The sequence below is a fragment of the Eptesicus fuscus genome, chromosome 2 (assembly GCF_027574615.1).
Source record: "Eptesicus fuscus isolate TK198812 chromosome 2, DD_ASM_mEF_20220401, whole genome shotgun sequence".
Classification (NCBI taxonomy): domain Eukaryota; kingdom Metazoa; phylum Chordata; class Mammalia; order Chiroptera; family Vespertilionidae; genus Eptesicus; species Eptesicus fuscus.
Window position 1 is genome coordinate 30,908,507 of NC_072474.1, and position 8,940 is coordinate 30,917,446.

General features: G+C 39.5%; 1 long non-coding RNA gene across 1 annotated transcript; it reads left to right on the top strand.

Moving 5' to 3' along the window:
- The first annotated feature begins 5,253 nt into the window (after positions 1-5,253).
- LOC129150679 (uncharacterized) lies at positions 5,254-6,898 on the top strand. Its single transcript, XR_008557404.1, has 3 exons — positions 5,254-5,288; positions 6,316-6,672; positions 6,806-6,898. It is a non-coding gene; the product is annotated as an uncharacterized LOC129150679 (long non-coding RNA).
- The last annotated feature ends 2,042 nt before the right edge of the window (positions 6,899-8,940 follow it).

Below are 8,940 nucleotides of genomic sequence, written 5' to 3' on the forward strand. Positions count from 1 at the left end.
TTCAAGAAAGTTTCATAAACAGCATATGGCTTCATTAGCCCCCGAATAACTTTGCCTTTCTACTGCTCATTTATAAAATTCAAAATAAGTCCATAAAACTCCAGAGGTAGCTTCTTTGCTTTGGAAATATTTACATTCATTGGATAAAGCAGATGGACTGGTTTGGATATCTCCTTATCCTCAGTTTATTTAAAAAGATTTTTAACTTAAAAACTATACTGAGTATCTGTTTGAAGGTCAAGGATTACATTTAAGCAGCATCTGTCCAAATAGCATTTGACCACTGCCTTTGCTCTCACATTGAATTCAACAGCATGTCTATCAGACTGTCCCTATATACCTTGTCAGAAAGGGGTTTATCAATCAATAACATGGAATTCATTTTTTCCCCTCCTTGTTTACAGAATCGGATTGCCCACTAGGGACAGTTTGTCTTGTAATACCCAGGAAGTGCCCTTCATCACAAACACTGAAGTTTGTGGCCTCTGCAGCATACTGTGCTGGTGGTTTTTCTCATGGGAACTGGTGGGCTAGTTCAGGCAAGCATCTGCAATCCTTAAACGGCCAGCTTCAGGCTGGAGAATTTAAAAGACAACCAAATAGAGTTTTAATGCCCTGGAAAATGATAATAAAAGACATTTATGGGGGGAAAAAAACCCTCCAGTTAGTTGGAAAGCCAGGGCCCACACTCCGTATTTTGACAGCAAATTGATGGCTAGCTCAACTAATCCTGGTTTGCTTTTTGACTTGGATTTGTTTCGTTGGTCCAGTGAAATTGTGAAGGCTTCCTCCAATCTGGTTAATGTTCAGAAACAATGTTTGAGTTTTATACTAATTATGGGCCAACCACTGACATTTTTTTTTCTATAATGTGAAGACTGGTGCCAGCAGGAACTCAGTGAGATTTAACATAAAAGCAAGATAAAACAATTAAAGGGGAAGAATATTTGATTAAGTGGATCACTGATTTATAGTGGGGTAAATTGAAATTGAAAGCAGAGTGAACTTTTTATGGCAATCATATATTACATTCATTATCAGAGACTCTGGGTTCTTTGTGCTTTTGTGATTAAAAAAGAAATAAGCCAGTTTAAGGGGAGTATTCCTGGCAGGCATCACTTTTGTCTTCTCATAACTTATGGTTTCTTTTCATTGCAAAAGTTAAATAAATCATATTCAAGTAAACTCATTGCAAAACATGCAGTCAACATCTGAATAGACAAAAAAGTGTGGTAACAAGGCTGCACATGGCAAAACACACAAGTGCTCTTGTTTTGGTGACAGAGCTTGAGCTATATACTTCAATCATCATTTATTTGGTATTTGCAAAAACTGTAGCTGTGGCAACATCCCTTAAGGGGTCTTGGGCCTGGTGTCTAGAAGAGCAGAACTCCATGAGATCTGCTATCAGACCTGGGGACATTGTGCAACAGCTATGTTCCACATGCCTCTTCTTGTCCTGTGACTGGCTCTGCTGCATGGCTCTCCTTAACTCAGAATTAAATTGTTTCTGAAGCTTGCTTTAGCAGGTGCTTTCAGCATGCTCCTGCCATCCCATCATCTTTCTTTACCTTTGCGGTGGCGGTGTTGTGGTTGCATCAGAAAACTGAGCATCACAGTCTACCAGCAAACAAGAGAGGAGCAGGTCAACGTAGGTGAGGTGACAAGAAGAGCAGAGATTGGGGATTTGGGAAATTCTGAGAGCTCTTTACAGAGGAAAAGAAAACAGCCAGTAGTCTGTTTTGTCTTCCTGTGGAGTATTGTGGAGGGAAGATGGGGAGATGGTTAGAGGAGAGAGGATGACCCTAAGCCACATAGATCGACTGTGTGAAGTATCTATCAACATCGAACGTTCCACTTCCCCAAATGATGTTCTTACACAGGGCTCAAGGGACAGAGGAAACCAAGAAGAAAAGTGTTGCCTGCATCAAGGGAATATGCAGCTCACCAAATTGTTTTATTATAGTCTTGACTCTTGGATGACACATCTGACTTGCATTTATTCATTTTACCAAACTCTTATGTTACTGCTATTTTAAAATTGTTTGTATATAAAAAGGCCATTCAAACAACTAAAGACTCAAAGAAAGAACCTGAGCTTAGCTCTGGTCCTGACACTGTCTCTCTCCAGGTGTGTGGTCATGGGCAAGACCTGCATCTCTGTTCCCTGGCTTCCTGAGTGCAAATGGTGAGGATGGATGGGGTGACGGCTAAGATGCTTTCAAGTTCTGACAGGTTATGGCTCTGTGACTATTGTTTAAAGTGGGGGAGAGAAGGCTCACATTGTCAGCTACAACTAGGTTTTGAATGTCCTCATCCCCTCAAAAGCTAGATGGGCAGTTAGTCTAAGTGAGGGAACATGCTTTCCACTTTTCGAAGGAAGCAGTTGTTGAAATTCTTGTAGCCAAGGCACAAACAGATACACAATGGACATCTCAGTTTTGTTGTTGTTGTCAAAAGAGGGAGTAACAAACTGACTCCAATTCTGTCAGCGTACTTGCTGTTGCCAAGCATCCTCACCATGGAGGGAAGGGACTCTCGGTACCATCTGTTCATCCTTTCAGAGACATGCTTTGTATGGCTGCTCTGTGACATTTCTTCCCCTGGTAACTTTGCTCGGGACATCTGCTTTCAAGGCATTCTAAACCAGTGCACTGACTCAGGGATATGACATCCAGGGGAGTGGGACAGGAGTGGGAGATTCTGATGGGGAGAGGAGCAATGGGAAAAGAAGTTGGCCATAGACTGCATTTATGTCACTGATAATTCCATAATTTGCTCACAAAACTGCCTTTTCTGAAACAATTTTGCTATGATACTGTTGAACCATGAACATTTTTAAGCTTATGATAACCAATTCTTAATTACATACCCTCCCATTGCTGATAGTCCTACGAAGAAATATATAATGTATCTGTTTGCAGGTGCTATTTAATTTATTAAATCCATCCACTTCATTAGCACGTGTCTGTTACATTCCCACTATGTGAGTTACTCTGCACAGTTTTCAGATAGAGACAACTTACCTTCATGTCCTTTGAGAAGCTATGGGCCTTGGGCTAATTATTTCACTGCTATCAGTAGATAAAACTGGGGGTAGGATTTTATGAAGCTACAGAGAGGATGGAATGAGGAGACAAATGGAAGAAGACTTTCTAAATTGTAATGTACAAATGTTATCGAGGTATTTCTCAGACAGGCTACTGGAAGAGGTGCTCACCAAGCCAAGTGAGGACACCAAGAGAGAGGAAGGCCTAGGAACCAAGGAAGAGGACCTACCCAAGAAAGAGGTGAAGGAATTTCCCAGGGGAGTTGCCAAGTGGAAAAGCCAGAACAGCCTCCAGTCTGGATTAGGAAGACTGAGGACCCCAAAAGGAATGTCTCTAAGAAAATGAAATTCATATGTGTTTGAAGATTATGAGAAAAATTTTGGAATTTTCCAGGGCAGCTCAGGTTTAGAGTAGTGAGGGGCTCATAGGAAACTAAGCAATTGAAAAAACAATGCAATCTTTAACTCCAGGAAAAAGGAAAACTTGAAAGAACATGCAAATGTACTGCTTCCCGTGGCTCAGCTTTGAAAAAATTTGCCTAAAAATAAGACAAACACTAAATTCTGATTGAACTTAAATTATAATGTAACTTCCTTGGAAGGATAAGGGAGGGAAAGAAGGTAGACTTGGGAGGGAAAATCCTTCCAGAATAGGAAATATAAAAATAAGGATGTATTATTTATAAACATGAAGGTAAACACTAAAAATAACAGCAAAAATTTTGCAAAAATGTAAGTGTTTAGCTCCAAGAAATGAAACTTAGCCTTTGGAGGGTTGGGGCAAACAATGTGTTTTATTTTATTTTTTTATTTTTAGGGTTTTTAATACTATTTAACTTTTAAAACAATGTGCCTATACTACTGTGATAAAGCATTATAAATTTTTGAAATCTATTGGATGGAAGGATAACACCCTAGGGAAAGATAGCTTGGTTTTAGCACTTGTGAGTCCACAGGAAGAGAGGTCCAAGGCTGTGATGTAATACTTTGGAAAATCCAGAAGCTTGAGAACCATTGTTCTCAATTTCAGTTGTTGAGGTTCATTTCTTGGAGGATAACGCAGCACATCAGTGGCATAGTCAGGACACTTGCCTGGATCTTACCTCCATTTCTCCTCTCTAAATCATATATCACCCCATGCCTATGAGCTGAATCTGCAGAAAGGAACTTTGACCCCAGAAAATTCATCCAATGTTTCCTTTTTTAGCCCAAATAATTTAGTACATGTAACACTGAGGTAAATGCAACATTTTTAAAAGTTCAGCTATATCAGGTTTAACTTGTGCTTTTGTTCACAAGCCTAATACAATGTCTGGCACATAGTAAGTGCTCAGTCAAAATATACAGAATAAGTAAATCAAGGAAGTCTTAAAAGCCTCTTAAGATGGATTTATTATACCTTCCCTTTCTTCTGTCTTCTCCTTGTCCTTTTCGATATTGGAGCTAGAACAATCTTTTCCAAGCCTAACTCTGACCAGGCTACCCTTTTGCTTAAGACTTTCAGTGTGACGTGGCAATCAGACAAGTATGGTTGGTTCCTGCCTCTCCAATTTCATCTTGTGTCACATTCCCTCTTTTCTTTGTTCCTTGTTCTCACATCTTGCTCCAGCCACGGAGCTCTTGCTGTGATCTTCTGCTTGAAATCATCTGCCCTGATCCCTCATTTAACTCCTACTTATCCTTCAGGAGAACATCAAATCCTCAGAGGAATCAGCAGCAGCCTTCCTCAGTCAAAGCCTTCTTTTCAGGTTTCCATAGCAACCTCTTCCTCTGCTTTGTTCTGTGTAATATGTGTGTGATAACATGGTTACTATCTAATATCTGTCTCCCAACAGGATATAAGCACGTGGAGGGCAGGAGCCATGTCTGAATATGCATCTCCATCCCCTAGCACAGAGCCTGACCTTGATAATGAACAGATGAGTAAAAAAATAGACAATGTGTATCTTCAGAGATGGGATCAAAGGTCTTGAATTGCTGATAGTCGTGGTGATGGTGGTTTGTGTACTAATTATGTGTACAGATGATTTAGATGTTTTTAGAACAAGATGATAAGCCACTGTTTTCCTTCTTTGTCTCTGAGTCATTGCCACTATAAGGATCTACACACACACACACACACACACACACACACACACACACACACACACACACTTCTACACATTCTAAAGCTCCTGGTTCCAGTAGTTCCATCTGTGACATTGGTGATGATCAACAGCACACGATTTTAAGCATCTCTGTGAGTACTAATGAGTAGAAATTTGCCAAGGTAGGAGGTTGGTGGGCATTTGAGGCTGAGTAAGGGAAAAGTGGCTAAGAGACCCAGTAGCAAACACTCACAAAGCCTCTTAAATGTTCAAATATTTAAATGTATATTTCAAGTTCTTGAAATAATTAGCTGTAAACTTACAAATATGATCTACCTTGAGAGTTTGGTACTGGACTATTGAATTCCTGACTGTTCCTTAGAAGCTGTGTGCTAGTTTTGAAATGTGGCTATTGTGGGTAAACTACTGACTCATACTTTTAACATTACAAAAAGCCATTCCATCTGAGCAGCTGTGAGAACAGCAACTGACTTCCTTATATGGAGGAACACCAGTCTATGAAAAATCAAGTTATTGAATAGGCTTGTCTATAAATAGAGACCTTTCTTATTCCTTGTCTTTAGGCAAAAATCCTTTCCCTCTCCCCCCATTTTCAGAGCAAAACTGTTTTGTCTGCTGTTGTTTTCAGTATTGTCTGTGGTCAAGATGTATAATTAAATGTTAACTAGCTCAATGTGATTAATACGGAAACTAAGTAATTCATCCGTATCGAAAATGTGCGATTCGTTTTCTCAAAGCTATATTTAGAAATCCAGAGATTCAAGTGGTTTAGAGGTTTGGATGTAGAACCAGAGCATGTCATGGCAACCTTGACCTCCTTCCCCCTCCAATGCAAAATGAATCATGAGACCTTTATCTCAGAAAAATGTTCAAACCAGTTATCCTTTTCCCTTAATGCCATGCCTCTGCTGAGGCAGGAGGCTCCAACTGTGCATCCCCAGGACCTTTCGGCTTTATTTGGGTCTGTCCTCCATTGTCAAATGGTCACAGTTAAATAGATGCCTTTTTCTTTAGCAATCACACATCTTTCCTTTTGTGCCATTCTAGATTAATAATAATATCATCAATGACAATAATAATAAATGTAACCAATAAATATTGAGTTCTTATCCTACTTTAGAACCTATAAAGTGGATGTCTTATTATCTCATTTTACAGATGATTGGGGCCTAGAGAAGGTTGTGCAACTCGGAAGTGGAGAAGGTGCTCAGTTTTAGCTGTGTATATGGCCATCCAGTACAAAGACTACGTTTTCCAGCTTCCCTTGCAACTTTGTGTATATGTCTAAGTTCTAGCTAATAAGAGCTGACAGGAAGTGTGAGAGACTCTTCTCCTCTTTGCTCATTTTTTTCTGATTGGAATGCAGATGTGAAGGCCGGTTCCTGGCAACCATTTTAGATCATTTGGCAGATGTTAAAAATGAGTAGAGCAGCAAGACAGAAGGAGCCTGGGATACCGGTGATTGTGGAGCCATAGCACCACCCTTGGTTTGCCTATTTTCAGACTTACTTCTAGGTGAGAGAAAATAAATTTGTGTCTTGTTAAAACCACTATTATTAATTAATTAATTAATTGCAAGCATCTTAACCAAATCTAAGAGAGATAATATGCTATGTGACATTAGAATTATTAATAATCCATTTCACAGATGGGGAAGACAAGTATCCAAAATCACCTACACTTTCTGAAGGCTGAAAAACTCCAGCCAGATTATGTAATGGCTTTACTGAATAAGCAGAAGACAAAATGATTCAAATAAAATGAGGAAAGTATTCTCATTTGCTTTAATTTTATTTCCCAAAGAAAGCATCTTTTAGAGGAAACAAAAATGATTCTCTGGTCCGTGGGGCCTTTTGGGGTTTCAATTAAGACCGAGACTCTAAATATTGAGAGAGAATGAGGGCATCCTTATTTCCTTGTAACAAAGTCTATAAATAATAGCGTTAAAGTAACACAATGACACAACTGATATTTATATCTAATAACAACTGGTTAGAGTGACAGTAACATTTTTTTGTGTTCTAATCAAACCCATATCTTACTTATTTATAGTTTCAAGTTTTGCTTCTTTACATTAGCATTTCCTTAAAAATTGCCAGTGGAGATGAAAGCCAAAGATCCTCCCCGATATTTAGCTCGGAACTTTAGAAATTCTACTCACCAACATCAAGTCTTAGAGATATTACATTTTGAGGTGTCTCTAATTTTGGAATTTGGTGTGGGAAAATACTTCGGTGGTGTCCGTGAAATCACCTTCGTTGTGTTACACTGAGGCAACGAAAGTAGATGTTTTGCAATGGGGGTATTGGTATTTCCGTGGTCTTGTGCAAGATGAGGGAACCTTGCAGCCTCTGTATCTGTAGGCAGAACCTCAGGCAATGAGTGCTTCTGAAAATATCAAGGGAGCACAACTGATCCTGAGATTTGATTGTGGATACCAGAGAGTACCATGGACTCCATGCTGCTACTTCATTTCTCAAGTATTTATGGTGGATCACAATAATCTCTGCTTGTTTTATACCTGTCCTTTTAAGCAAATTATACCTCGGTAGACTGATGACTTAGTTTTCAAACTTTGTTTTATGAGTTATTGAGAAGCCTGTGAATTCTAAGTTGATGTCTGACCAGATCAATTAAATCCTCCCTCTGAATGACTTATTCCTAGACTCTGTTGTGTGTGTGCGCGCGCATGCACTATTGGATGAGAACCATAACATCTTGAGGCCCTTTAGAAAAATTGAAGTGAATTGCTAACTTTTGAAGATTTGCTTGTTACCTTTCAGCATTGCATATATAAGCTCTGACTTTTTGTAGATCTCATTAGAAAGACATTAGCTTTGGAGCTGACCTGGAAATTCACTTTCTTACTTGGACTGCTTTCAGTAGTTTGAATTTAATTGACCTTAAGAGTCAAACCCCCACTTCCTTTCCTGGCTTATCAAAATGGAAAACAACATGGTTTTCAGGAAAAACTCCATGAAATGTGTGGTGCATACCTGCAATATTCAAATATTTTTTTGATGTAATTCATAAGAATGAAGAAGAAAGGCTCAATGATTTATAGTCTCCTACTTATTTTTTTAAAGCAGGGAGGAAACTGGTAAACACACAACAATTTGCTCCAATATATTATTTTAACACGTTTCATGTTCTACTTTCAGAGGCTGTGATGTTAGTCATCATAGAGAAGCAATCCATGTGTCATGATTATTTGTTACCCAACAACCAAATCTGCATAACTGACCCACACCCTCAGTTAATCATGTAGGACTGGTGGAGTAAAGCATTTCACCTCTTGCAATTAGACCCAGCATGGCCATAGGATGCTCTCGATAGCCACCAGCACTAATTCCCCCAACTTGGGTCTTGACTATTTACAACAGTGAAACTACCATATTTGTTAAATGGTTATAAAGATTGACATCTATGGCATTCTTTCGGCTGGGAGAGTTTTGTCTTTCATCTCTCCTGGATATACTTGATTTAGCAATCAGTTACGTTCAATAGGGTTGCCAGCTGGAGGCAGTGGTGGTAAGAGGTACCCTAGGAGTACAAAGGTCCCACCCAGGCCCTGATCAGTCCTGAATATCTGTGACTGCATGGACACAATCCCATTTATTCTCTTGGAGGCACAGCAAGGACTTCTCTTTCTTCCCCTGTCTCCGCATCAAACAACAGACTTGTAATGTGCTTGTGATCTGGCCATAATGGTCAGAGCTGTGAATGCAGCTTCACGTTGAGGTGTAGGTCTTCCAGGGGGCGAGGGATCAGCTGCTCGTACAG